This window comes from Lytechinus pictus, chromosome 7 (genome assembly GCF_037042905.1).
Source record: "Lytechinus pictus isolate F3 Inbred chromosome 7, Lp3.0, whole genome shotgun sequence".
Taxonomy (NCBI): Eukaryota; Metazoa; Echinodermata; class Echinoidea; order Temnopleuroida; family Toxopneustidae; genus Lytechinus; species Lytechinus pictus.
In genome coordinates, this window is record NC_087251.1 from 8,196,494 (window position 1) to 8,202,624 (window position 6,131).

Genomic DNA, 6,131 nt, shown 5'->3' on the forward strand with positions numbered 1-6,131 from the left:
TGTGACTAAGGCTGTCTAAGGCTACGTCTCGTCTGCTCTTTTCACCGATAGTATCATCGATATCAAGGTATTCTAGTTAGGAAGCCTTTCGAGAAACAGGTTTAGTAAGATTGGAACTAACTCCGTGGTTGGTGGATAAAGATTCTAACTTGCCATGTGTTGAGAAACGGGCCCCAGCCAGTCAGGGCCATGAGCTCCGCCGCGCCGGCGCGGCTTGGCCTGGCTGCCCTGAGCTCCCTGGCCCAGGCCGGCAAGGCTGAGCTGAGTTAACAAACCTGCACTGCTTCTCGGAGACGATAACAAACATCTTCTGCTAAAATTGCTGCTGTTTCCTCAGACAGTCTGTCATGCCCTGCAGACTCTGCCATGGTCTTGATTGATTCTTTAGAAAAGATCGCATACTTTTTCTCATCAGTAGCTTTCGGTTTTTCCTCTTTGATTTGTTGAGGTTTTGCACAGGATGCGTTTGAGCTTGTCTCCCCCATTGCTGCAATAAAGACAAAGTGCAAACCAACGAACGTAGAGGGCAGCAACACACGACAGTGTTGCTTTTAGGAAGGTCCACTCCGCTCAGATTTTGTGACCACTTAAGCCCCGCCCCTCACTCAGCGCACTTTTTTGGTAGATTGTAGAGTTGATTTTTTTTCGTTTGTTCAATTTTATTATTTTTTATGGATACTGAAAACTCCACGAAATAATGTAAATATTCTTTAATAACTGTTTATTTATTTTTTGAAAAAAGTAAGGCAAAACGTAATCATGATTCTTGTAGTTTGCACATCAATAAACATACATAGTCTGATGACATTGAATTACCTCTTTTCTGCTTAATTTCGCTGCCCCTACAAAGCTACACCAGCCAACACGAGAGCCAATACCTTGATCTTCTGGCATAGCCGCGCCGGAACTTCCGGGACACATCGGTGCGTGTACTGCGCAAATGCAATGCTGGCCGCACTAGCAGGACTGGCAGGATATCTAGACGCTACTCGACTTAGTCAGATATAGACTTGAACGATATGGACTTAATCTGTCATTGATGTGGCACTAACTGCCAGTTGCAACGAGAAATGATCAAGGTTAGGATCCGAATTTTCCCCTACAGTGTAGATCGGAGTCTGAAAGTATAAAAGAATTAATCGCGATATCCACGAATCCGACCCAACTTTTTTGCAAGACATCAGGCAGAGCTCGAATACGGCCACCAGTCAAGCTCAAGCCCAGGTAAGTCCTAGTCTAAAGTTTGACCTAATTAACAGACCAAAATTATCTGGTCCAGTATCGAGCCATATATGTTTTGACGGGCCTTGACTTGTGAACTATCAAGAGACGAAGGTATATGTCACAGCTACTTTTTTCATTCCATAATTTCATCCTAATTTGTGCAATTAGCATGCACAAATACCAGCCAACCGTATCCTACCTTCGCATCGACCGGCCGGCCGGGGCGCTGGCGCGGTCAGCCATGGCGCTTGCACTCAAGCGATGGCACTGTTGCTGGATTGTGTAGGCGCATTAATGTGGTGCAGCGAAACATAGATGAAGAATGTTCAACCTCACGTGTATTTGTTATCATGTTGATATGCGAAAGTCATGAAATTGTTTTCACCACTACGTAATATTTTAGGAAAAATACAGAAATAGATATTGAATACTTTTATGCTTGATATTTGCTGTAAAAGTCTATCAAGTAAAAATGTTGAAAATTAGGAAATAAAAAAAAATCAACTCTACAATTTACTAAAAAAGTGCGCTGAGTGAGGGGCGGAGCTTAATAGCGGTCACAAAATGAGCTTGACTAAATCGGGGTGAAATTAGCAGATTGGTTTATTTGATGGCATAATTAATCCTGTTTACTGAAGAATTAAAAAAACAAAAGACAATAATCTGGTAATATTTTTAATTTTGAAATGTGGTACATTTTTTGTCAATTGTTTTTATATTTTTCTATTTCTATTATTGGGATTTAGTCTTGTCATAATCTGTTATTTTACCTCTATTTTGTTATTAATCTCTGAATGTATCGCGTCGGTTCATGGTTTCGTTGGCATGCCTACCAAATTGTGCGCGCACTTCATTTGTATGCGCGTATCGAGTGGACCTTCCTAAAAGCAACACTGTCGTGTGTTGCTGCCCTCTACGTTCGTTGGTGCAAACATCGAGAGAGCGGAGGGCCAGGAGCTAGCTCGGAGGTACCGGTAGGCGATACTGACATAGCGCCATGATATGGTATGTCCCAAAATCGTCATTAAAAGCCAATGATTTGAATGAAATATTTATATCAGCTTTGGTTTTCATCAGAATAATCTTACAGATCTAGTAGAGATCTAGATCTCGACATTTTTTTCACACAAAAATAAGTAGCATTGTCATTGATTTATACTGGTCCCACATATTGCATTTCAGTGCTGGAAAGTGGAAATGAGAATCAAATGAAGAGAGAAGCTAAATTTTGTCTATGTTCCGGTACTAAAGTCTAAAGTACTTACTTACTTTAGTTACTTACCTAGAATTTAGAAAAGTTATGGATACTTATGATGGAGTCTGGCATCTTCTGAACTCAATCTTAGGACTCGGTAATCTGTATTCAGCTCCAAATTCTTTCTCTTTATTGCCTTATTGGAATGATTTTAGATCTTTTGCCATCATGCATCCATTTTCGGCAGAACTAACGTCGTTAATGCGATCACTCAGTAAAAACATGACTGAGCAGATGACTTATTTTATGAGGGTGTATGTGTGTGCTTTTTTTTTTACTACAGTTACACCATGTTTTGCATTTTGCCAGGCAAGATTATGAAGATATGGATTTTCTTGCACAAATGCAAAGTTTGATTGCACACTTCTCATCCATGTTTCTTGAAAAATTAAAGGCCTATCAAGTTTCACAATGATCCCATTCACACTTTTCAGTTGTTTGCAGCCTGGTTGTTTGAATTTCAATATAGAATGTTAATGCTATTTATAGATTTACATGGATAATGGATTTAATTTTTTACCATTGCGTATGGGCTATGATTCTAGAATTCTGTTCTTTCATAAAGTATCTGTGGCAATGGTACATATATTATCAAACATTAAAGCAGCCTTTTTCGAATGGTTATTGCCTTCTGTTAGGTGGATGATATTGATGATCTTATTTGAGTGCTGAATATGAAATAAAATTTACAGAACTACATGTATTTCACCTTCAATTGTTCATTATAGTGAAGTGTGAATTGAGCTGAGTATATTTGAAAACACAACTTGCAGATCCGTAGTGCAGATTCTCAGTGTCATCAATCATGTTTCTTTCATTTTCTCTATGTAAGTATACGTTGTTTATTTATATTCATACATAATATATAAGATATTGTCATAATATATGGAATATTGTAATATATGGAGTTATGTTTGACATCCTCATTCCTCACATAAACTGTTAACAGAAATTACATGTGTGCTGGGGGGGGGGGGTAGTTATTTAGGTACATGTATGTTCCTATACTGATTACAGTAATATATTCAATGATCAAAACCGTCTCTTCCCTCCACGTGTGCAAGTTTTGTTTATTTTGTATCATATGGAGATGGAAGATTGTATATTCAGATGATGTAATTGAGGTCAATAGTATTACCTCACCTCATCTCATAACATGATGATGATGATGTACTTACCCTAGGGATATTATCAGCATTGAGAATTTGTGTAACTTCACAAGAATTTTCAAGTGATTATTGAATTTTTATGAAATTTGGATCATTGTGGAGTAGTTCCATTTTATGAAAATATATGAAATTTGATAAGTCCAAGCATTTAGGGTAAATGAGAAAGGACATGGTTGATGCCTTTCTGATTGAAAGTTGTGCAAAATTTAGGCCTATTAAACTATTCAAACATGATTGTTTAATTTTTATGTTATTTCTCTCTTCTTTCTTTGTTACAGTTGCAAAAAGCAAGTAAGTATTGGCAAAATCAATCACTATTCATTCAAACATTGCATCTTGAGCACTGTGCAGAGTGAATTTGGTGCATTATAAATCATTTACATTCATGACTATTTCATTTTACATCTAATCTAGTTGAATTACCGGTATAGAAAGATTTGATGTTATATTTCTTAATATAATTCAGAATACACGACAGCGAGTCAAATGACTGTAAATAATAAAATTCATTTTAGGCCCCTTCTACAGGGAGTTAAAAATGTCTTGAATGCATGATTGAACTGAAGATGTACTTCATATTAGACTTGTGAGATTGTGTGATCAAAGCATATTTTTAAAGCTTAGGAGAGCAGGTAATTGTAAGTTATATTGCACAAATATGAAGAAAAAAGTACCAGTATTATAGCACAAGTGAATCAACATTCATAATGATATATTTTTTGCCTGTCATTTTGAACCACAAAAATCTGTTTCCTTGGGAGAAATTAAAATTATAAGAGGTTTGTTTCTACTTTATAAGACATATTTTTGTATAATATGGTTCGACTTGGGCCAATATTTCATTTATTGAATGTGGACTTTATATGCAATAGTACCTATATTCTCTAATATTTGTCAAATTAAGTAGTGATATATACATGTATTTTACTTGCTAATTGAATATAAACTACCGGTAAATAAAATTGTGTTTAAGAATAATTGAAGACATGAAGTACAATGTGTAATACACTTCCCACTTTCTTTCCATTTCTAGACGGGTAATGGTGATGTTGAAGAGTGCAGCTGGAACAGGAACTTGTAAAGTGATGATCAGGAACAGATTAAAACCCAAAATGATGTTGGTCAAGTTTGATCCAAAAGGCAAGTTGATTAAGTCCTGGAGGTCATTAAGATGCTCAATATTCATTTTATGTATGTATTTTCATGATTTATTCACTTGTTTATATATACAAGATATTAAGAGAAAGTTTGCTGAGCTAGTGCCATGAGCTTCTTTTGGCAGTATATTATCTTGTATTATTTAGCAAATGAAGTAAAATTATTTCTGTAACTTTTTTATTCTGCCTGCAGTGAATCGACATGTATTATTCATAGAGGACAGAAAGATCAGGTCAATGTGAAAACTTTTGAAAGACTTCAACCATCAGCGGACTGTTGAATGTATCCAGAGGTATCAAGAACCTGTGCTGATGCTATGAGAGACTTGAACTTAGAAAGACTGGGAAGAAGTTTATGTGATCCCAGCTTGTATGTCATTGGATTTAAATCATGGAGTTGTACAGCATCACTGCACAACAGTCTACCTGTGACAAACAAGAGATTGTTTCATCTTTGATGAAATATTTGTGTGAAGACCATTGGACCTATTCTTTGTAAATAGGTCATTTTCATAAAGCAATTAAATCCAATGCATGTCTTTGTAGAGTGAATATGAATTCAATTTAATTGGCACAAATACCTATATTTTAGGCAGAGTCAAATTTGAATTGTGGATTGGGTGAAAAATTTTGCCTGCCAAACTTCGGATTGCAAGGTAAATGTGGATGAATTCAAACGCATAATGGTAATGGTCTATTCTGTTTCAAATAAACACATGTTCATGAATTTGATATCAAACAAAAACCTTTTTCTTAATCCCCTTAAATTCAATTAATATCTGGATGATGTTACTCCTTTTACGCAAATTATTTATCTTCCAGGTTAAATTTCCATTTAAGGCATGCACAGCGAGTCCCAGTAAAAATGTCCCTCGATAGATACCTTACTCAATAAAATTTTAGGATTTATAAAGCCTAGTTAATTTACTAACCCCTGTGAAAGTTACATTGATTTTGTATCATTAGTTTTTAATACATATTTGATGTAACAAAAGTTTGCACTTCCTTGGAAGTCTTACAGTAAAACAATGGTTAGTGATTTGCATTCAGTTCTCTTGTATTTTCAAGCTTGGCCTAATTGAAATCAACAGTGGAGATTCGAGCTATTCATCATTAATGTCATAAAACAGAAGGGTGTTTTTTTTTTTAAGTGAATCGAGAAGAAATCTGAACAGGTACTGTGAGATTAGCAAGTTCAGAACTTCTGGACTTGGGTTGAAAAGCAATGCCTTTACAACAGAGCCTGTTTATTTGAAATAAATTAAGTGAGACCTTCAAATATTTACTGAAAATACAAACTGTTTTTTTAATCTACATTCTGTTTAT

At 35.8% G+C, this 6,131-nt stretch overlaps 1 long non-coding RNA gene across 1 annotated transcript; it reads left to right on the forward strand.

The window, feature by feature from the left end:
* The first annotated feature begins 1,750 nt into the window (after positions 1–1,750).
* On the forward strand, positions 1,751–6,119 carry LOC129265037 (uncharacterized). The gene is made up of 4 exons (XR_010294061.1): positions 1,751–2,229; positions 3,208–3,310; positions 4,682–4,788; positions 4,999–6,119. It is a non-coding gene; the product is annotated as an uncharacterized LOC129265037 (long non-coding RNA).
* Positions 6,120–6,131: the final 12 nt, after the last annotated feature.